This window comes from Peromyscus maniculatus, chromosome 4 (genome assembly GCF_049852395.1).
Source record: "Peromyscus maniculatus bairdii isolate BWxNUB_F1_BW_parent chromosome 4, HU_Pman_BW_mat_3.1, whole genome shotgun sequence".
Lineage (NCBI taxonomy): Eukaryota > Metazoa > Chordata > Mammalia > Rodentia > Cricetidae > Peromyscus > Peromyscus maniculatus.
In genome coordinates, this window is record NC_134855.1 from 97,129,395 (window position 1) to 97,153,217 (window position 23,823).

At 44.1% G+C, this 23,823-nt stretch overlaps 1 protein-coding gene and 1 long non-coding RNA gene across 7 annotated transcripts in view; one reads left to right on the forward strand and one right to left on the reverse strand.

The window, feature by feature from the left end:
- Positions 1-9,609, reverse strand: part of Ino80 (INO80 complex ATPase subunit) — a 112,836-nt gene extending 103,227 nt beyond the window's left edge. For 2 of the 4 annotated variants that reach the window (XM_042275971.2, XM_042275969.2), the window contains exon 1: positions 9,484-9,609. The gene's annotated coding sequence lies outside the window, so the exon portion shown is untranslated. The other 2 variants (XM_076570371.1, XM_042275970.2) reach the window with 2 other exon arrangements.
- Positions 9,610-10,127: 518 nt separating this feature from the next.
- Positions 10,128-23,618, forward strand: LOC143272970 (uncharacterized). 3 transcript variants are annotated; one of them, XR_013050674.1, is made up of 6 exons: positions 10,128-10,245; positions 14,075-14,176; positions 14,542-14,581; positions 14,745-15,379; positions 19,509-19,602; positions 20,824-23,618. It is a non-coding gene; the product is annotated as an uncharacterized LOC143272970 (long non-coding RNA). The 3 variants fall into 3 exon arrangements; XR_013050672.1 differs by having other exon boundaries at positions 10,153-10,416; XR_013050673.1 differs by having other exon boundaries at positions 10,153-10,416; positions 19,509-19,591.
- Positions 23,619-23,823: the final 205 nt, after the last annotated feature.

A 23,823-nucleotide genomic window follows, 5' to 3' on the forward strand; every position in this document is an offset into this window, starting at 1 on the left:
TTGGGAGGCAGAGCCAGGCGGATCTCTGAGTTCGAGGTCAGCCTAGGCTACAGAGTGAGTTCTAGGATAGGCTCCAAAGCTACACAGAGAAACCCTGTCTGGAAAAAAACAAAAAAAAGACCTAGGCACTAAGTGGATACATGATGTCGTTATGTAACCAACTAATACAGTAATACAGTATAGATGTGTTGTATGTTTATAATGAACAAGAGTATGTTTTGGGGGATTTTGTTTTGTTTTTGAGATAGGGTTTCACTGTGTAAGAGCCTTGGCTGTCCTGAAGCTAGCTCTGTAGACCAGGCTGGTCTCAAACTCAGGAGATCAGCCTGCCTCTGCCTCCTAAGTGCTGGGATTAAAGTCAAGCGCCGCCGCCGCCGCCGCCACCACCACCACCACCTGGCAAGAGTATGTATCTTAATGTTTCTAAGTATAATAATCTCTATTTACATACTAAGCTAAACTTGGATTCATACTGAAATCCTCTTTTCCTTGCTTGCCTACAAATTTCCATTCAAAGTTCAGCGTGATGGCACACACATTTAATCCTTGCACCTGGGAGGCAGGAGCAGGAGGATCCCTGAGCTTGAGAGTTGGAGGCCAGCCTGGTCTACAGACTGAGTTCTAGGACAGCCAGAACTACACAAAGAAACCCTGTGTGTGTGTGTGGGGGGGTCCCATTTCAACAGTTGAGAGGTCTGTCTCCAATCACCCATTTAGTTAGTTATCCAATTGTAGTATGCATGTACATCAGTATCAGAACTGTTAACCTGTAGCCACATGGAATATGACTTTATCATATTCCATATTTATGAGTGCCTCAGAATAGCCAGCAAGATGGCTCAATGGATAAAGGCATCTGATGCCAAATCTGACAGCCTTAATTCAATCCCAAGGACCTAGATATGGAAGGAGAGAACCAACTCCTAAAGCTGTCCTCTGATGCCCCCACACAAACACACTGTAGTACATGTGTGTGTGCAAACACAAAAATAAACTAAAATGTAATAAAAAATGTTTGAGTATAGATTTATACACTATTTATTCCAGATTTCATTCCTTTTTAAGGTTATTTAGAAGAGCACATTTCTCCCCTCCTTTAAAAAAAAGCGTGTACACGACGTGTGTGAGAATGCAGAGGCCAGAGGTCCAGTGCCCCCTCTATCACTCTCCACCTCTGTATGTGTAAGTTTGTGCATGATGTGTGAGAGTCTGAGTATGTGGAAATCAGAGCGGTATGGGTTTATGGCTCAAAGTTGGATGGACAGTTGGCTTGGCAAGTGCTTCTATGCAGTGAGCCACTTCAATGGCCTTTCCATCTTCTCTTATAGACAGAGTTCTCACTGAACCTGAACCTGGGCCAGCAAGCCTCTGGAATCATCCACACTAGGACTCTAAGAGCACACCTCTAGACCCAACCTTTTTTTTCTTTATTTGGTTTTTTGAGATTAGGTTTCTAGTTGTATACCTATGCCTCCAGAGTGCTGGAGGTGGGGAGGCAAGCATTAGCCACTATGACCAGTGAATGTGTGCAAATTAAAGTAAAAGATCATTTTAGGACATCAAAGGCTCCCAGGAAGGCAGGCAGACTATGAGACTCTAACTGTATTATAAATGTGTGAAACACTCTTACTAAAAGAGGAGCAGGCTGGAAAGGTGACGGACGGGGGTAAAGTGCCTGCTGTGCAGTCCTGAGGACCTGAGTCTGGACCTCCAGCACTGACAGTCAACAAAGTAAGCTGTCTGGCACACACCTTTAATCCCAGCACTGGGAGGCAGAGGCAGGAGAATCTCTGGGAGTTTGAGGCCAGCCTGGTCTACATAGCTAGTTTCAGGAGAGTCAAGGGCTACACAAAGAAACCCTGTCTTAAAAAACAAAACAAAAAAACTTTTAACAATTTTTTTTTTGGTGGTGGCAGGGGGGGGGGATTTTCCAGATAGGGTTTGTATCCTGGAACTCACTCTGTAGCCCAGGCTGACCTTGAACTCCCAGAGATCCACTTGCTTCTTCCTCCCAAGTGCTGGAACTAAAGCAGTGCACCACCACCACTGGCTGTCCTGGAACTCGCTCTGTAGCCCAGGCTGGCCTCAAACTCACAGAGATCCACTGGCCTCTGCCTCTGGAGAGCTGGGATCAAAGGCGTGCGCCATCACCGATCAGCTCTTCCTTCAATTTATTTCCTGTGTATGCACACACCTCCACCGAGAAATAAAAGCACATTTCCCCTCGACTGCAGGTTTGGGGTGGCACTCAAGCTGAGAGACTTGGACAGCAAGCACTTGGCCTACTGGACCGTCTCATGGGGCACAGCCTCTCTCCTCATACTCTTCCTGGGAATGACTTTTGTTTTGTTTTTTGAGACAAGGTTTCTCAGTGTAACAGTCCTTGCTGACCTGGAACTCATTTTGTAGATCAGGCTGGCCTAGAACTCAGAGATCCACCTGTCTTTGCCTCCCAAGTGCTGGGATTAAAGGCGTGTGCCACCACCACCAGTTGGGAATTATTTTTATTGGCCTTTCTGGCAACATATCTGGACAACATTCCTAGGGATAAATAAACAGATCACGGTGCCTTTATTTTTTTTTTATCTTACATATTTTTATTATCTGTTTTTCTGTTTCCACACACAGACTTTCACATTTTATTCTACTCAGCAACTAACTTTTGAGCAGAAAAGTTATCACATGCAAAACTGGAGATAACTCACTTGTTTTATTTTATAGAAAATAAGAATATAGGAAAACAGCAACAAAAATTACAACCCCCCCTCCCAAATAATATAGCTGGCGATGGTGGCGCACGCCTTTAATCCCAGCACTGGGGAAGCAGATTCAGATGGATCTCTGTGAGTTCCAGGCCAGCCTAGTCTACAAAGTGAGCTCCAGAACAGCCAGAGCTACACAGAGAAACCCTGTCTCACTGGGTAGTGATGGCACATGCCTTTAATTCCAGCACTCAGGAGGGGAGGCAGAAGTAGGAGGATCTTGGAGTTTGAGGCCAGTCTGGTCTACAGAGCTAATTCCAGGACAGCCAGTGAAACCCTGCGGAGGGGAGGGAGAGGGAGAGGAAACAGGAGCCCCGTCGGGGGTGGGGGTGGGGTGGGGTGTTTATAGCAGCATTTTTCTAAAGATACATTCTAAACCTAAGTATTTCAGAAAACCTCATGCTCTATTAGTTGTTCCCTCTTACTAGTAAGCAATAGCTCCCTTCTACAACAAAACAATGTGACAGCCACTGGTGTACTTACTTCCTAAATGAAAACAAAAGATAACTACGTTCAGTGATGTGCTCAGTGCTTAACATGTGATTTAGTTTCAGAAGCAGAAATTATAATTTCCACTTTACCTATTAGAAGCTCAAATTTTCATAGTGGCTGGACTTTGGTGAGATGCACACTTGTAATCTTAGTTTATAATCCCAAGAAGCATCATGAGGTAGATGTGGGACACTCAGATTCCAAGTCAGCATAGGTTACAAGTTAAATAACTTGCCCAGTAAATGAGATTAAATCGAAATCTTTTTCTATTTCATTTTGTTTGGTTGATTGTGTTCCTATGTGAGTTTGTTTTTTTGCTTGTTTGTTGTTTTGAAACAAGAGTTTCTCCACTTACCCTGCCTGGCTGGACCAGGCTGCCTCTGCCTCCCGAGTCCTGGGATAAGGTTCACATCATATCCAACGGGTTTTTGTTGTTATTGAGTTTGGGTTTTATTTTGCATGGTTTCTTTTTTTTTTTCTTTCTTTCTTGTTTTGGAGGGGTAGAACTTTAATTTTTATGATGGTAAAACATCAATCTTATGTGTAATCTTCTATAGCAGAACTTCCATCCAACTGCCTTTTAAACAGTAAGTGCATGTCCACTGCTCCCACAGGACTCTTTCAGGACAACCTTTGTATAAAACTTTCACAGTGAGGTTAATCAAGCTGATTCTTTTTGTTTGTTTGTTTGGTTTTTTTCAAGACAGGGTTTCTCCGTGTAGTTTTGGTGCCTGTCCTGGATCTCACTCTGTAGACCAGGCTGGCCTTGAATTCAGAGATTCCCTTCCCTCCCCCAGGCTCTGCCTAGAACTTACTCTGTGAACTGTGACAGCCTCAAATGTTCAGCAGTTCCAGGTGTGAACCACTGCCCGGCCTCAAGCTGGCTCTTGATATCTTCATTTAAAAGGTCTCCACAAAATGAACCCAAGCAAGCCATCGAAGTGAAAACATGCAACTAACAGTACAAATGATGACCTTGAACTGAGGAGCCTCCTACTACCTCTCAAGTACTGAGATTAATATTGTGGTTTCTTTTAAGATTTATTTTTATGTGTATGTGAATGCCTACAAGTGTATCTGTGCACTACATGCCTGCCTGGTGCCTATGGAGGCCAGAAGAGGGTGACAGCCTGGAATCAGAGTTATAGACAACTGTGAGCTGCCATGTGGGTGCAGGGATCTGAACCGGAGACCTCTATAAGCATAGCCAGTGCTCCTAACCGATGAGCCACCTCTCTAAGCCCTATACCATAGATCTTAAAGCATGGTTTCACTGTACATCCCTGGCTGGCCTTGAATTCATTCTGTAGTCCAAGATGGCTTCCGGCTCCAAGGAAACCCCACCCCCCACTCCCCTGCCTCACCTTCCCAGGAGCTGGAATTATGAGCACTTACCTATACACCCAGCTGTCAAACCCAAGTCTTTCAAGTGAAAAAGCTTTTACTTATTTTGGGGCATGCTAGCCTTGAACTCACTATAACCTTGAACTTTTGGTCCACCTGCTGCTATCTCCCTAGTGCTGGGATTACAGGTGTGAGCCACCACACCCAGTTTATACATTGTTATGGATCAAAGCCAGGACTTTATGGATGCTAAATAAGCACTCTACCAACTGAGATCCATCACCAGACCCTACCAAGTTCTCTGAACTATTACTGGCTCTCCTCCAGTCTCCACCTGCCAAGAGCTGGGATTATACCTGTGTGCTACCACAGTCAGTTTACGGAAAAGCATTTTATAAAGAAACCTGAAGTTTTCAGTGCGATTCTTACTGCTTTTTTGTTTGTTTTGAGAGTGGTGGCACATGTCTGTAATCCTACCTCTTCAGAGGTGGTGGCAGGAGGACTAAGAATTCAAGATCAGCCTCCACGGACAGCCTGGCCTATAAGAGAATTGACTTCAAACAAACAAAAGTGCTCTTTAGAATATTTCTGGGACTGAAAGGAGACAACACTACCACTTACTGGCTACCTGAGTTTTACTTGCCATCTGTAAAACAGGGATAAAAACCAACCAAGTTTAGAAGACTGAAAGTATTGATCATGTTAACTAGTTTATATATTTATTCATTTACTTAACTTTTTCTTCTCTCTCTCTCTTTTTTTGAGCCAGGGTTTCTCTGTGTAGCCCTGGCTGTCCTGGAACTGGCTCTGTAGACCAGGCTGGCCTCAAACTCAAGAGATCCACCTGCCTCTGCCTCCTGAGTGCTAGGATTATAGGCATATGCCACCACACCCAGGTCATTTACTTAATTTTAGAGACAGGGTTGGAAATAACCCAAGCCGGCCACCTTGCAGCAAGTGGTACCATGCCCAGTACAGGGGCTGGTGGGGACTGAACCCAGGCTTTGGGCACCCTTCCAAATTACATTCCCAGCACTAACTGGCTCTTACAGGTTTTTAATAGCAATGCCTAAGCTCTTCTCATCACTGTATGCTAGCATCAATATTCTGAGACTTACTAGTCAACTTTCAAATTTGTCTTCAGGATACCAGATGGCTCAGTGGGTATAAGTACTTACTGAATTTCCTATGTAGCCCAGGCTGACTTGAAGCTTAAAACTCAGGGCTGGAGAGATGGCTCAGCCATTAAGAGCACTGGTTGCTCTTCCAGAGTACCCAGATTCAATTCTAGTACCCACATGGCATCCCCAAAACTGTCTGTAACTTCAGTTCCAGGGGATCTGACACCCTCACACAGACATACATGCAAGCAAAACACCAATGCACATCAAATAAGAATAAATAAATCAATTTTAAATTTTTTTATTTTCTTGGCTCCAGGCTCCTACTGGGATTGTAAGCATGCACCACCAGTATTTTCTGGATTATATATTATTATTAATTTTTTATTATTATTTTTATTACTACTATTGTAGCAGGGGGTGGTGCTACGGATCAAATTCAAGGCCCTGAACATGCACTCTACTACTGAGGCACACCCTAGCACAGTCAAAGAATTTTTTCTAGTTACATTCCCTATCAAAAAGAGTTCAAAAACTGGTTTGAGAACTGGCAAGACACTTGCCTCCAAACTGGGTGACCTGAGTTTGACCTCTGGAACTCACATGGCAGTGAGGATGACCCCAAGTTGTGCAAATTGTCCTTTGACTTCCACACATGTGATGTGGCATGTGCACACAAACACACTAAATAAAAGTTTATATATGTGTATATGTATATATGTATATGTATATATTTTTAAACTTGGTTTGAACTCTTCTCAAGATACAGAACAGCAGTTCTCAATCTGTGGGTTGAGACCCCTTCAGGATCAACTAAGACCATTGGAAAACACAGACATTTACATTATGATTCCTAACAGTAATAAAATTACAGTTCTGAAGTAGCAATGAAAATAATGTTATGGTTGGTATCACCACATGAGATACTGGATTAAAGAGGGCAGCATTAGGAAGGCTGAGAACCACTGACATAGAGGAAAGAACACAGCAAACTAAAACAAGGCATTTATTCTCTTAAAAACAAAATTTACTTTAGACTTTAGACAGAAGCTAGGCATGGTGGCTCACTCCTGGGACTGCTGAACATTTGAGGCTGCCACAGTCCACACAGTAAGTTCTAGGCTATCTCGAGCTACAACAGTATGAGACCATGTTTTCCTCCCACCTCCCAGAAGAACCCAACAAAATCTAAAAGTCATGCAGATTTTACTAGGCACATACATGCATCATATAATGACAAACATTCTGAGAAATGTGACCCTGAGCTATTTCTGCTGTCATGTAGGCATTCTAACAGTGGGCTTACATGAATACAGTGGTATAACCACTACACTCCCGGGCTACGTGGCAAAGGCATGGTCCCATATGCACTTCCCAAATCACTCATGTCTGCAGTCATCATTCAGTATCCTGGGGGCTGGTTCCAGGGCTCTCCCACACCAAAACCCATAGATGCTCAAAATGAAGTACTGTTTGACATAACCTACCCACATCTTCATATACTTTACGTCACCGTTTGGTTATGTATTAATGTAACATATAAGTACGATGTGTACAGTTGTTTAGGGAATGGTTTTGCTCGGGACAGACATAACCACCACAGACCTAACTACACAGCACAGACAGACAGAGCAAAGTGAACAATGCTCAGATGAGAGTGAGGGACTGTGAACGAGGTGAGGCCGCCCCCGACACAGTATGCCCACACACTACTTCATTATCCTGGATTCATCAGAGTGCTGGGTCCAAAGCAAATTCAAGTTCTGCTTTTTGAAAATTTTTGAAGGTTTTAGTCCAACGTTGGTTAAAGATAAAGATGCAGAAGCCAGCGCCAAGAAAAACCAATTTAACAATCCCAGATTGTTGTTTTATAGAAAGATGGAGCTAGTTAATTTCCAGCATAAAACAAAACCAGATAGCCCATGTCTTTATCAAGAGGCAGAGGCAAGAGGATTGTGAGTTCAAGACTACTCTGGGCTACATAGTGAGACCCTGATTCAAATAAACACCCGGAACACGGAGCTGAGAGGACTAAGCAGGTAAGACTGCTTACTGCTATTGCACAGGACCAAGGTTTGGTTCCCAGCACCCACATGGTGGTTCACAACCACCTGTAACTCCAGTTCCAAAGGATCTGATGCTTTCTTCTAACTGACTTCCATTCAGGGTCACACACATATACATAAATCTTTCTTTAAAAAAAGTAACAGCAAAAACAAAACAAAACAGCAAAGTTTACATGCTATAGCATATATGACCCTCAAAAACACATTACATGAAAGCAGCTAGTAAAGTGGGTACATATATTAGCATCCCTTTATATAAACGTCAAGATTAGGCAAATCTGCTGGGCACAGTGTTGCATGCCTCTATTTCCCAGCACTCAGGACACTTAGGTGGGCAGATATCTGTGGGTTGGAGGCCAGATTGGTCTACACAGTGAGTTTCAGGACTACCAGAGCCACATAGTGAGACTCCGTCTCCAAAAAAAAAAAAAAGTCAAAGACGACAGAAAATTGATTGATTGTTGTGCTGTGGAAAGAGGAAACAGAGGAGTGTATGGTACTTAAGAGACTCCTGGACTTTTTTTTTGAAGTGACTGGTTAAATAGTGGTGACAGTTACACAACTCGCATATACTGGAAATTTCTGAACTGTGTCTAATTCACCTGAACTGCCATCATATCTGAAAAAGGTTAGTGGAGGGGGGGGGGGGTTGGAGGGGAGGCACGGAAGTGTACAATCTCAGCACTGTGGAGACTGAGGCAGGCCGATCTCAAGTTCCGGGCCATCCTGGCCCGAAACAAAAACAAATATAAAAAAACAAGAAAGACCAGACCGGAAGGAAGGGAAGTCGTGGGAACCAGTGTCAGTAAGCCACAATGAAAATTAGGAACGTAAATTAAGGAGTCACTAACTAAGCTCATGACCAGCGATGTTTTAAAGAGTTCAGCCTTCAAATTCCTTCCCCTATTCCTAACAAGTAAAAAAAAAAAAAACCGTAAATCAAGGAATCCTCAGCACAGTTGGTTCTTAACTAAAATAGTTAGATGCCTTCTTCGGCTCTATCCAACTTCTAAACTCTAGGGGGCTTCCATCCTCCGTGATTACGGAAGTAGTACTTTTCATCAGCAAGCTCAAGAAGGAATTGTCAGAAGAAGATGACACTTGCTTAGCCGCGCGGCAAAAGCCTCAAACACCCCGAAGGGATGTCACAGACACATTCCTAAGTCTGTGCACGTGTCAGTCTGTCCCTCCCTCACACCAACCAGCAACTTGCACCATTGCCCCGTATCGCGGCTCGCTCCCCACACGCTGATCCTCTCCAGCCCACAGGTCTCACTCGTTTCCACTGACAGGTAGAACCCTCACCCGGTTCCCCGTCCAGCCCAACAAGCCTCCGCCCTGCCCCTCCCCGTCTCCAAACCCACACACGTGTTAGCCCGACACCGCCCCACCGGGTCCCACGTGCACCTGGTCTAACACTCCCCACGTGTGGGTGCTCCGCGGGCTTCCTCGGGTAGCTGAGGTCACCCATGACCCCAGGGCTCCAGAGGTACGAGGGAAGAGCCGCGGCCCAGGTCTCCGAGGTCCCAACCCTACGGGGAGTGTCCACACCCATCCTCTCTACTAACCCCGACAAATCCAAGGGCCGGGGGCTACGGCCCCTTTAAGACGCGGCCCAGTCGTCGCCCGCAGAGAGGGGCGCACAGGGGCCTACACTACACCCCCTCTGCTCACCCGCCCACGTCCGCTCCACCTCACCTCGGGCCGAGGGGCCCCGCCGCCGCGGCGGCGGCGGAGGGGGGGCGGGGTGCGGGCGGGGTCCGGAGGGGGGGGTCGCCCCGCCGACGGTGGAGCCGCGGTTCGCTCTCCGAGGCCGAGCGACGGTGACTGCGTTGGACGGGAACGCTCCTAGCTCGCTCCCTCGGCGGCTCCTGGGACCCCAAGATGGCGGCGGCGCTGAGGCGGCTGCGGGCGCTGGGCCGGCGGCGGCGGCGGCCACTTTCACTCACTGAGAGGAGCGGAGCAGGGACACGGGGAGCCATGGCGGGGGGGAGGAGAGGCGCCATAGCCAGGCCAGAACAATCGAGCAGCTACTCGGCCGGCTTACCCCCGCCCCGCCCACGCTCGCTGCTAGTCGCCAGCCCGTGTCCACCCACAGTGGCGCTACGGGCGGCCTCGTGCGGCTTGTACCCCGCCGCTGCCGCCTGACGCCCCTCGCGGGCCGAAGTTCTGGGGGAGACCCTCATCTATACTATCTGAGTGCAGATTGGTCGGGGCTGGGACTGGCGAAGATTGCCGAAAGGCGACGGGGAGGAGGAGGATGTCATCGCTGGAGTGAGCAAGCACATCTCGCGGGAGCAAATGTCGCGAGAGCTCAGCGGCCCAGCAACCGCCGAAGAAAGGTTACTCTTCCCGGAAGTAACGTCAATGGAACCCGCCCGAGAGGCGAGGGACAGTTTTGCACTTGCGGGCGGCCGCCGGGAGGGGCGCCCCGACGTCCCCTCGGGAAGTTTTCGCCAGGTAGTGGGCGGGCCTTGAGACCGGCTTGGGCGTGTCTTGTAGACGCCCAGACCATGTTCGCCTCGAGGACGGCCCCGGGGCGTCCACCTGGCGGCGTCTCCCACCCGCGGCTCCAGGCTGTTGGCGCGGAGGCGCTTGAACCTTCCCTGCACTCTCCATTTCCCCTGCGGGGTGAGTCGCCACCACGCGTGCGGCCGCAGCATCTTTTTCCAGGGGGCAGCGGTGGGGGTAATGTTTTTGTTCCGTTATTTTTCCGGGTTTGTTTTTGAGACAGAGTCTGGCTCTGTAGCCCAGGCTAGTGTCGAGCTCGGAGAGAGAGTCTCCTGCCTCGGCCTCCTGAGTCCTGAGGTTATTACAGTGTGCGCCACCATGCCTAGTTCTTTTCCCAACTCTATTTGATGGACACGCAGTTTGGAGACCTATAAAGAATTGTTGAACTCTACCCTTTCGTTTTCTGCAAGAATCAGTCGTTGGATTAATATTGTCTGTACTGCGCATTGAGCGACTCCGATTTGATTCAGGTCGCATCCTTTGGACCTGAACTGTTGATACTTTTTTTTTTTTCCTTCTGAGACAGGGTTTCTCTGTGTAGCCCTGGCTGTCCTGGAACGCCCTCTGCAGACCAGGCTGGCCTCTGCCTCCCAACTGCTGGGGTGTTTCTTGGCCTCGGTTTGTCTTAAGTTCAGGAGAAAAATGTGGAAACGAGACTTTAAATTAAATACAGTTTAACAGTAACAATTATTTTGTAAGAGGGTCCAGCAAGACAGTTCAGTGGATAAAGGCACTTACCACGAATTTTGATGACCTGAATTCAACTCCTGGATCCACATGATACCAGGAGAGAGTTGACTCCTTATTGTCCTCTGACCTTCACATACATGCTGTAGTATGTATTTGTGATATACATACACACAGAGGAATGTAACTTTAAAAAATTACAAGAATGATTCTGCAAAAATCAAAGCGAGGACAATGAGAAGCCCATATATCATCTTTGAAAGAGAGAAGACAGGTGGAAAGAAGACCTCCAAGAAGCTTTCTTCTGCAAGAAATAGCCTGTTCAGTACAGATGCAAAAGTCATGTTTCTAGAGGAAAAAAAAAAAAAAAACCCTAACTTTGCCATGCTTGGTACCAAATGGGAAATAACCGCAAATGTTCAAAGTCCACTAGTGGCTGCCTCCCACCCCCACCCCCACCCCCGAACTCAACTTCGGGGAGACCAGGTCAGGAAAAACTATTTGGAAGGAATGGTCTCCCCCACCTGTCATGGAGTAGTTGGTCAAGGTGCCACCGATGCCCAGGCAGGGAAAAGCCAAGATTTAATTTGGTGTGTGTTCTCTCTCTCTCTCTTTACTATTATTACCTTCTACTTCTGACCAATTTAATTGTAACAGTAATATCCATGTCAAGATAATCCATCCCACATTTCACCTCATTTGGGCTGACACTCAGGCACTCCTGAACGCTATGCTAACCGTGAAGCCCGAGGGCTCCATCTAGTGTGTCCACTGAATCCTGCTGGACAGATGAATCTGTCCCTACAGTACATACTATATGAGACATAACTGACTGTGGACTGTCCTTGAAAAGTACAGAAGATACCTATTCACAAGACTTAAAGAAGGGGTGAGGAGTTGCTAAGTTACAGAGTCTTGACAAAGCATTGGAGGTTAATCAAAGACCTCTGGAAGACCCTTCAAACAAAAACAAAAAACAACAAAAAAAAAACAGTATTATCTTTCAGACCCACTGGTGCTGTCTAAATGCCAAACCTGAGACTCTCTCCCCACCCAAAAAAGATAAACATCAGTTTTATCAGCCAAAGCATTCCTGGTGGTAAACTGAAAACTACAAAAGGTGGATGGTATTTTAAGGATGTATTTTGGGCTAGAGAGATGGCTCATCAGTAAAAGTGCTTGCTGCTCTTGAAGAGGACATGGGTTTGGTTCACAAAACCCACAGGGCGGCTCACAATCATCTGTAACTCCAGTGCCAGAGGATTTTCTGGCCTCCAGGGGACTAGACGTGTATAATACACATACATACACACAAAAAAGTCATACACACAAAATTTTTGGGTTTTTTTTAAATGTTTTTGTAATGCCTGGTAGAGATGGCTTTCAACGTTTACTACGACAGAGATCAAGCACAGCATTTGAAAGAGCAATGGAAAATGAAGTGAAAGGCCTGATTTGCAGGAGCATTCCTATTTTAGGGTGGAAACAGGATTATTAGAACCTAGAGGATGGAAGCAGTGATCAGCCCCCTCTAAGAAGAAAAAAGTACAATACTGAAGGGAGAAGGATGCTGAGTTAAAGATTGCCAAAGGTGAAAGAGATGCTCAGTGGATAAGAGCAATTGCTCTACAAACATGAGGCCATAAGTTCAGATCCCCAGCACCCACATGGAAAAGTAAAGCCCTATATGGCTATACATGTTTGTGATCCTAGTGCTAAGGGACAGACAAGCACATCCCAGGAGCTCACTGGTCAACCAGTCTAACCAAAAGCTTCCCATTCGTTCAATAAGAGGCCCTGGGTCAAACTGATAACATGGAAGGTAATAGAGAAAGATATCTGTTGCCTGTTCTGCACTCCATGTAATTCAAACAGGCCAGCACATCCATGTGCATACAACTCTTGCTATATAAACACAAAAACAAAATCAAGCTGAAGAATCTAAAAGAATTGGAAGAACAAGGTTAAAACTCTGCTATTCCCACCACCCAATTAAAATGAGGAATTTCTGGTAAAAATGAAGAAACTCCACAGTTCTCTTAGACCTCATAGGCCCTCCCTTGGGCTGCAAAGATGACTCAGTGGTCAAGAGTACTTGTTGCAGCCAGGTGGTGGCGCATGCCTTTAATCCCAGCCCTCGGGAGGCTGAGGCAGGCGAATCTCTGTGAGTTCGAGGCCAGCCTGGTCTACAGAGTGAGTTCCAGGACAGGATGCAAAGCTACACAGAGAAGCCCTGTCTGGAAAAAAACAAAAGAGTACTTGTTGCTTTTGTAAGAGGACTGGAATTGAGCTCCTAGCATCAGTATCAGACAACTTTTTGAAACTACCCATTACTCCAGGGTATTTAATGCCCTCTTACACGTGCATACATAGACATGAAAGTAACATAATTAGGTGTGGCTGTGCATACATTTAATTCTAGCACTCAGAAGACAGAAGGCTCTCTGAGTTCAAGATCAGTTAGGGCTATATAATGAGATCCTGAGTTTTAGAAAAAATTTTTTTTTCCTAGGCATGGTAGCACACACCTTTAACCCCAGCACTCAGGAAGGCAGAGGCAGCTGATCTCTGAGTTCAGTGCCAGTCTACAAAGTGAGTTCCAGGATAGCCAGGGCTACAACAGAGAAACCCTGTCTTGAAAGGAAAAAAAAAGTTTAGATATTTTAAATGGCCTCCCATATCCCCCACAGGAACTTGTGGTACAAATGACAGTGAGGAACAAGTTAATATGGGAACCACTAATTCTGTCATGAATACCCATCTCCTAATTTAAAATAAAGTGAGATGTTTCAGTGGGAAAAACACTTGCATGCAAGCCTGACAACCTAAGGTCAATCCTCAGGATGTGTGATGGAAGAAGAGAACAGACTTCTGAAAGGTGTCTTCTGACTTCCACATGTGCTGTGACATGCATACGTATGCACTCATACACATTAGTAGTAATAAACTGTATGACTATGAGGGAGTCGTGAGGCCTTAGCCTTGCCTTCCTGTAGTGACAGAAGCTTCAAGCATAACTTTCTATATATACCTGAATGCCCAATTCCTCTACTTGACTTGCTCACAAAGTAATTTAGGTAACTTTCACCAGGCTGAGTCATGGTAGGAGTGTGAACTGAACGTGCCTGTACCCTGCAGATGCTATTGCTACAGAAAAGAGTCTTTACGGGAACTAGGAGACAACTTGGACCAGGTAAGAGAGGTCATAAAGCAGATGGAAGCCAGGACATAACCAAAGTGCCGTGACTGGGTAATCAATCCTAAAGGAAGTATGTAACCTCAAAATACCCGTAAGAGGGATGTAATCACTCCTGGTGGTCTTTTAAGTTTAAAAGAAGTCATCATAAGACCAAGCCTTCTTCATATAACATCCCCATCTTTCTAGTGCAAACACTAAATTATGAAGAATGGTTGTGTCAGGACCATAGGTCAAATAGTGAAAGGTTCTTGTCCATTTTCCCCACTAGACCTTACATTCTTTTAAACACCATTTTGGAAGACTTATGTTGGCATATTATGTTAGACTTAAAGAATGTTTTTTTTTCTTGTTTTTTTCAGGACAAGATTTCTCTGTGTATAGATACTCCTGGTGTGAGAGGCAAATTTTTTTTTTTTTTTTTTGAGACAGGGTTTCTCTGTGTAGCTTTGCGCCTTTCCTGGAGCTCACTTGGTAGCCCAGGCTGGCCTCGAACTCAGAGATCCGCCTGGCTCTGCCTCCCGAGTGCTGGGATTAAAGGCGTGCGCCACCACGCCCGGCTGAGGCAAATTTTAAGTTTTAATTACTGTGCCTAAAAGATCCATGAAACAAAAATGCCTCTGATCTGTAAGCCCCTTGCCCAAGAACAGACAGTTCCTGAAATGGTGGAGGTTACTGTTTATGGGAGATAACAAGCCACATATTTTCACTCCCCTAAACAAGTGTGTTTGATATACTGTTACAGATATACTTGATCACATGTGGGAGGGAGGTTCACAGGCAGGAAATACATCAGGATGTACACTTGCCCCTAATTGGACCTGATGAGAAATACTTAAGCTACTGCAAACCATGACTCTTGGAGCCATTTTTTTTCTGGGAAACCAGAGGTGGACCTGTCCAGAATCCATCAACTTAACCAGTATTTAATTAAAGCTTGCTTCAAATTTGGCTTTAAATTGTGGTAATAGTCTTAATTCTCGATCGGTGGGATTAACATTTTCTGGAGGCCAGATGAGATTCAGACCCCCAACCCAAATTCTAAAGCTGAACCTTTACTCCAGAACCCCAAGGCTAAGGCCACATCAAGAGGAATGTGCCTTGAGACATTTCAAGGCTTTCAGGCTGCCTTTAGTTTGCAGACTGTCGGAGTGAGCTCCTATGCTGAGAAATGCAGCAAGCATCTACAGAGGCCTCCTGGTGAGTCATAGTCATAGTCTGGTTCTGTTTTGTGGGATCCCTATCTGGAGTGTGGAGGAGTTCCATGGGACCCCAATATTCTCCTGTCTAAGGTGTATAGGGAGACATCACCACCCACCTTGTTCTGGTTGGAAAGTTTTGTCTGTCTTACTCATGAAAGTTGTGTCTGTCTGTTCTGTTGGAAAGTTTTGTCTGTGTTTTCTAGTGTGTCTGTAAGTTTGGTTGCAATATTTTTGCTGCCTCTGTTTGCCAGCCACTAGTCAACACCACTACCATGGCTGCTTTTATGGCCAGGCCTCAGAAGTTATCTCTGAGCTCTCTGGTCACTGGATTTGGGTTAGCAAGAGTTAAGATAGCTTTTTGGTGTGAATAACATTAAAATTGTTTTCTGCTGTTCTATTTTATTGGAAAGCTCTAGAGCTGGGTTATGGCTCTCCCTTCTCTAGAACCAGGCATGCTTATGTAAAAGTTTCCTTTATGTCCTTTGTCAGTCTGAGCCACCTGACAGTGTGACAGGGAGAAGAAAGTGAAGCAGAAGAGCCAAAAAATTAGACGTGGCTTATGTGAACATTCTCTACCTGAAAAATTATAAGTTTATTTTGTTGGATATGGTTAAAATTTGTAAAAATCTGTGAAAAAGGTTAACTTAAAACCAGTAGCACTAAGAGTTGATAGTAAAAATCTATGCATAGGTAATCTTAAAGGACCCCTGTGGCATGATTCCATTTTGGGATATAAGTAACATGTGCCTTGCCACCATCCAAGTGACAGAATTGATGCTATAAATTATTTCTATTTGCTTAGGGGATATTAAGTCACACAAAGTAAAATTTAATTAAGGGAGCTGTGTCCAAAATACCCCATAGATAAGTAGTACACTAACCAGGCCTTTTAGAGATTGGTGAAATTTAGGGTGCTAATAGATGCTAATGTCTGTTCAGCAAGACTGACATCCAATTGGGCTCCATTCCCATAACAGAAAGAGTCTGCCCTTACTTATAATTGGCCATTAGGCTCATAGCCATAGCAAAGAACAGAACTTCTACAGGACACTCCAAGGAGGCAGCACAGATTCACAGCCATGTTAAGTCCTGATCTGTCATTACGTCCCCTGTGCCCTTATCAGGAACGGCATAATTCTGCCACATGGGAAAAATGAACCTGAGTAACAACTATTAAAAAAATGACAATTTTGGTGTATTTAAGAAATAAGTTTATCAGGTGTAGCAGAAAAACCAAGAGAGAGAGAGATAATCTCCAGTATTTTTGCTATGTAAATCTCTCATCTCTCCATGTGGCCAGACTTGCAGTTTCCTGTCTCATTTAAATTGTTCAAAGTGAAGTCGGGCATGGTGGTGCACACCTTTAATCCTAGCACTCATGAGGCAGAGGTAGGCAGATCTCTGTGAATTCAACACCAGCCTGATCTCCGAAGAGTTCCAGGACAACTAGGGCTGTTACACAGAGAAACCCAGTCTCAAAAAAACAAACAAAAAATTGTTCAAAGTGTAACCTGGGTTTGAGACATGAAAGAGATTTAAGGATGAGAGTATTTATGGAGTATATAAGCCTAAGGTGTATAAAGTTAGTAAAATCTTGAAGGCACACTCTAAAGAGTGTTTCCCCCCACCCTTATTAACCTCTAAGTGTTCAGGGTGATTTATGACTGGGAAGGCATATTAATATTACTTCTAGAACAAATACACCCTGCTAGTCTCTAAAGTAACCAAAGACTAAAAGATGCATGATCCAAATACAGATTTAAAATTTCTCTTAAAAAAGGCAATATAGCTGAGGATATAGCTCAGTTGGTATGGTACCTTCCCAGCATGCACAAGTCCCTGAGTTTGAAATCTTAATACCACTTAAAACTAGGCATGAGCCAGGTGGTGGTGGCACATGCCGCATGTTTTAATCCCAGCACTTGGGAGGCAGAGGCAGGAGGATCTCTGTGAGTTTGAGGCCAGCCTGGTCTACAAAGCAAGTTCTAGCACAGGCTCCAAAGCTAAACAGAAAAACCCTGTCTTGAAAAAAAGAAGGGAGGGAGGGGGAACTAGGCATGGTAGTACATACTTGCAATTCTATTACTGGAAAGGTGGAGGCAGGAGGATCAAAAATTCAGAGTCATCCTCAGTAACATAGCCAGGTCAGGACTAGCCTAGGCTACATGATACCCTAATCCCCAACCCCCTAAAGAAGAAAAGAAAAAGGTAATCTACTACTCAGAAGACTGAAACAGGGGGCTGGTGAGGTGGCTCAGTGGTTAAGAGCAGTGACTGATCTTCCAGAGGTCCTGAGTTCAATTTCCAGCAACCACATGGTGGCTCACAACCATCGATAATGAGACCTGGTGCCCTCTTCTGGCCTGCAGGCAACATACAGGAGGAATATTGTATGCATAATAAATAAATAAATAAATCTTTAAAAAGAAGAAGAAGAAGACTGAAACAGGACAATCTTGAATTCAGTGCTGTCCTGTATTTCATATGAGAACCTGTCTCAAAAAAAAAAAATGTTAACAGCCAAGCAGGCATGGTGGTGAATATCTTTAATCCCAGCACTCAGGCAGAGGCAGGAGGATCTCTGTCAGTTTGAAGCCAGCCTTATCTACATATTGAGCTCTAACATGGCTAGAACAACATAAAGATACTTGTGTCTCAAAAAAAAGAAAAGTTAACATATGGAGCTAGTGAGACAGTTCAGAGGTAAGGAGAGCTTGCTGCTCTTACAGAAGACTGGAGTTAGGTTACTAGCACCCGTCAGGCAGGCCTGTTAATCCCACTCATGGAGAATAAGTCCACTGCCACAGTTTACGCAAGATTTGAAGCAGGCATGAGTTTTACTTGGCCAGCGACTGCCTCCTAAGTCAGCTTCAAGAGAGCAGCAGCAAATCCATTTCTTGGGCTCCTTTAAGGAGTAAAATCACAAGTAGTTGCAAAGCAGATTTACAGGAGAGAGACAATGAGGTAATAAGAATATGCAGGAAAAATCTCAAAAAACATCATGTGGTCACCATGTGATTTGGGAGAGTGATTAGGGAGGTTCAGGGAGGGTAAGGGTATTCTTTAAAAAAATCAAGGTCATGGTTTGGTGTCTTAGGGTTTTCTATTGCTGTGAAGAGACACCATGACCACGGCAACTCTGATAAAGAAAACATTTAGTTGGGGTGGCTTACTTACAGTTTCAGAGGTTCAGTCTGTTATCATCATGATGGGGAGCATGGCAGCATGCAGGCAGAGGTGGGACTAGAGCTGAGAGTGCTACATCTTGAAGGCAACAGGAAGTCAACTGACACAATGGGTGGTATCCTGAGCACAGGAAACCTCAAAGCCCGCCCCCACAGTGACACACTTCCTCCACAAAGCCACACCTCCTAATAGTGCCACTCCCTATGAGCTGATGGGGGCCAGTTACATTCAAACTACCACAGTTAAGGGAGGTCAGTTTCCAGGAAACAGACTTAAAAACAGCAACTCAGTGTTGTGGAATATTTGATCGCACTGTGACACTTCAAGACTGTTAATAAAGTTAACCTTGAATCAGGACAGAGCCATCTACTAGCTGACTGGACTTAGCCATAGAGAAGCCAGCAAGACATGGAGCGAGTCAGACATGCAGACTGGAGGAGAGGTAAAGATCCATGTAGCAGAACATTGATTAATGGAAACAGGTTAATTTAAGTTGTAAGAGCTAGTTTGGAACAAGCCTAAGCTAAAGGCCAAGCTGTCATAATTAATAATAAGTCTCCATGTCATTATTGGGGGCTGGTGTCCCAAAGAAAGACAAACTACAACACGGATCTCACAATAAATAGAAACTTATTTTTAATAATACAACATAATGGCTCCTGCTTTCAAAATGGTGTCAGGCAGGTTCCTCTTCCCCCCTTGACTTATGTTTCCCTGTCAAGTCTTTGATAGAGGATGTCTTAATAATATTGTCAAGCAGCAGTGATTCTAAAATTGTTTATCTGACAGGTGATCAAGTTAGTGATACATTGAAGGGCACAGGGTCCAATTATGATAACTAATAGAAATAATAATAGAAGACCAATGAAGGAAAAGAATCATCTTAGCCATATTGGCCAGTCAAAATTTATCTGAGAATTTTTGTTTATTTCTTTATGTAGATCATCAATTTGGTTGTCAATAGTATGAGAAAATCAGAGATTTTGAAACAACACATTCCAGTAAATTGCTGACAACCAGGATTGTAAGTAACAGGTAATCTATCTGTAGTAGCTCTGTTTTGTAAAACAGTTGTTCTCAGTTCTCCCATTTCTTGATTAATTTCTGCTAATATTTTTGCTGTAATATCAGTAGTTTTTGAAATTAGACAGGCTATTTTAGAAACCTCTCTGTGACCAACAACAAGTCCTGGACAATAACAAAAGGGCTGTGTTAGCAGCAACTGTAGTGGAATCTTACAGACGTAAGGGATCCTGGCCATTTTCAGGAGGAGTCCCTGCCATTCCACTAACAGATTGTAAAGATATACTGAGTAAAATGAGTGTAACACATCCTATCTCACATAAACCCTTATATCCTTCTGGGAGTGTAGAGTAAGTATTAATTCCACAGAAAAAGTCCATCCTAAGGGCAGTTGTTTACCAAAGGGGAACATGTGATAAGAAGTGGAATTATAATAAGAAGGGACATCAGCACAATCCAAACATGGACAGCAGAGAAAAAAGACATCAACAGGAACATCAGCCACAGCTTTTAAAACAATAGTGGGGGCATGTTCTGTTTTTGCCCTCATTATCCTTGTATCATTTCATAAGAAACCCCTATTCCATACAATTTTTTAAAAAGACTTATTTATTATGTATACAGTGTTCTGCCTGCATGTTTGCCTGAATGCCAGAAGAGGACATCAGATCTCATTACAGATGGTTGTGAGCCACCATGTGGTTGCTGGGAATTGAACTCAGGACCTCTGGAAGAGCAGCCAGTGCTCTTAACCGCTGAGCCATTTCTTTAGCCCCCCGCCCCCAACTCAGCTCTTAACAGTAAATAGAAAGTTATTTTTTTAACAATACAGCATAATGGCTCCTGCTTTCAAAATAGAAGTCAGGCAGCTTCCTCAGCCACCACTGCCAGTTGGCCTTCAAGGACACCAACACAAGGCATGTACTTATATACATGTAAATAAAAATAAATGAAAAAAATTAAAAAGGCAAAAGACAACTGACTTGCCCCCTTGACCAGGGGTGGGGTGGGGTGTTAACATAATTGTATTTAGCTACGTTTGTCATTTTCTTGAAAACTAGCCTTAATGGTTTCTGTGTACATTTACATTGTTGCTTGAACCTGTGTATACATAGATAACTCTAAGGGTGATCTCATACCTTGCCTAAAGCAGACATCTAACTGATGGTATCTTCCAAAACCTGTCGATTCATGACCACACTGACCTCTTGGCTTACCTCTGTGTTCTGGCAGGATATCTGATAAACTGAAGAAGCTTTGAAGAACCCCCCATGAGGGTCTGTGTTACTGAAAAGCTGCAGAAGATGGAGAACTCGCATGTTAGGCTCTCCAACCAGCTTCTGTGAAGCTATCAGCCCCAAGACTCTAAGCACTAGACCAACACTAAGTTCTCAAGAACTAAGGCTGAGGATGTAATACAGTGGTAGAGGGCTTATCTAACAAGTATAATGCTCTGTATTTGAACCCCCTAGCAACCAAAAAACAAAACCAAAACCTAAGAATTTATATACCAGGAAGGTAGATTTTTGTATACTCTTCAGTAGAACCTCAACTTGAGGAGAAGTAAAAACACAAAGTATTTCAAATCTGTCATCTTTCAAATTACAGTTAATGAAAACTGTCTAGGTAAACTCTGCACCCCACACACACACAAATGGCAGGTGTTATTTATTAAGCGGCACAATGTTATTCATTAAGTGGTGCTGTTTACTGTGCCAGAAAAGTTTCTTAAGGGAAGGGAACAGAAGGAGGTGCTTAGGCCTATGGAAATGACTGTGCAGGAAGAAAAGGGGCAGAGGGATGAGTGAGACCTGCTTTTATAGATCCCCCTGCACATGCACATACAGGCTTACGTAGCTCTGCCACACATGCTCATAGATTATGTGATCATGCTGCACGCAAATAACATGATCAAGCAGTGCATGGATTGCGTAGGACATAGGGCCCTGGGATGACTAAGCATCTTACCAGCAAATGCACGGTCATGGGAGAGTGGCTAGGAATTCTTCCGCAGGTTTAGCTAAAGTAATGCTCAGTGACCAGATCCCTGAGGTCTACGTCATCTCTTGGCCAAGCAGGAGAGGGTTTGTGGATTGGAGAAATGGCTCAGTGGTTAAGAGCACTTTCTGCTTTTCCAGAGGACCTTGAGTCCATATCAGGTGGCTTACAACCTGTAATTCCAGCTCTAGAGGATCCAGCACCTTTTTCTGACCTCCACAGCACGTTACTAGTGTATACAAATCCACACACACACACACACACACACACACACACAAAACCTTTTTTTAAAAAATATAGGGTTGTGCTATCGCAGTTATTTCCTGTTGTATTTACATTAATCTTGTGCTAAAGTTCAAACTATCCTGGGGAAGATTTGAAAACATGTTTCCTGACTTTACCAAACATCCCCAAAGGGACTGGATGACACACACCAGTAACTCAAGAACTTGGAAGATAGAGAAATGAAGAGCAGGAGTTCAAGGACATCCCCACCTACAAATAAAGTTTAAGGCTAGCCTGAGCTATATGAAACTGTTTCAAAAAACTAAAATTCCTTCTAAGTACTAGGAGCCAATGACTGGTTGTTTTTTCTAGAATGCCCAGGGCATTGAGTCTAACTGTTCTTGACTTTTAGATTGAGACATGAATTTTACTGACTTTATTTGTGGCTTTTGTTATAATCAAATGTGCTTTAATATGTTCAGTGAAAAATGGCTAAAGAAACTCAAGCAATGATTTCACAGAACCTTGAATTTTCTGCAGGAACTATTGAGTATATCAAATTCATGTGAAAGAGTTTTATTCCTCCAACTCATATACACCACTGTGGTGATATATTGTGCGCCCTAATAAACTTACCTGAGGATCAGAGGACAGAGTCAGCCACTAGATTAGACACAGAGCCAGGCAGTGGTGGCACACACGTTTAATCCCAGCACTTGAGATCTCATGCCTGTGCTTGGGAAGCACACATGCCTTTAATCCCAGGAAGTAATATGGCAGAGCGGAGAAAGGTATATAAAACATAAAGAATCCTTTAAGCTGAGGATTTCATAGAGGTAAGAACTAGTGGCAGGCTGTTCTGCTTCTCTGACCTTTCAGCTTCCACCATGATATCTGGCTCTGGGTTTTTAATTATAAGACCATCTAAGATTCGAACAACATATCACCTCATCTTTATTAGTTACCCTTCTATTGCTGTGATAAAATCCCATGACCAAGGCAAGGAAGAGAGGTTTTCAGGCTCACAGTTCCAGAGGGATAAGAATCCATCATGGTGGGGAAGTGGCAGGCATCATGGCTGAAGTAGCAAGCTTAGAGCTCACATTTTAAACCAAAAACAGGAAGCAGAGCGTGAACTGGCAATGGTGTGTGGCTTTTAAACCTCAAAGGTTATCCCCAGTGACATGTTTCTTCCAGCAAGGTCATATCTCCTAAAGCTATCCTAACAGCACCACCAACTGGGGACTGATTATGTAAACATCTGAGCCTTTAAGGAATATTCTCAGTCAAACCACTGCACCATCGCAGAAGAAAATAGCCCATCAGTCATCGTCTCTCGTCCTACTACATTGAGGAATGGTAAATAGAATTAGGATTTGTAACTGGGCTCCATAAACTTAACAAAACACAAAGACTGGTATGGTGGCCGATGCCTGAAATCCCAGCACTTTAGAGGTATAGGCAGGAGGATCAAGAAGTCAAAGAGGGGGCTGAAGAGATGGCTCAGTGGTTAAGAGCACTGACTGCTCTTTCAGAGGACCCGAGTTCAATTCCTAGTACCCACATGGCAGCTCACAACTGTCTGTAATTCCAGTTCCAGAGGACCCAATATCCATGGCAAAACACCAATGTACATAAAAGAAAAAAAAAAAAGAAAAAAAAAAAAAGAGGTCATCTTCAGCTAAATAACCAGTTCAAGGGCAGCCCGGGCTTCCGTGAAACACTATCTCAAGAAAACTATTATATATAAAAATGCTATATGTTAAATTATGTATGCATATTAATAAAGCAGTTCTCACTACTAAGAGTTTCCAACCATTTTTCCTTTCTAAAGTTGATTCTCTTCCGTTTATTTGTTTATTTTTTGATTTTTTTGGAGATAAGGTTTCTCTGTATCCTTGGCTGTCCTGCAACTCATTCTGTAGACCAGGTTGACCTGAATTCACAAAGATCTACTTTCCTCTGCCTCCAGAGTGCTAGGATTAAAGATGTACACTACCACCAGCTGGC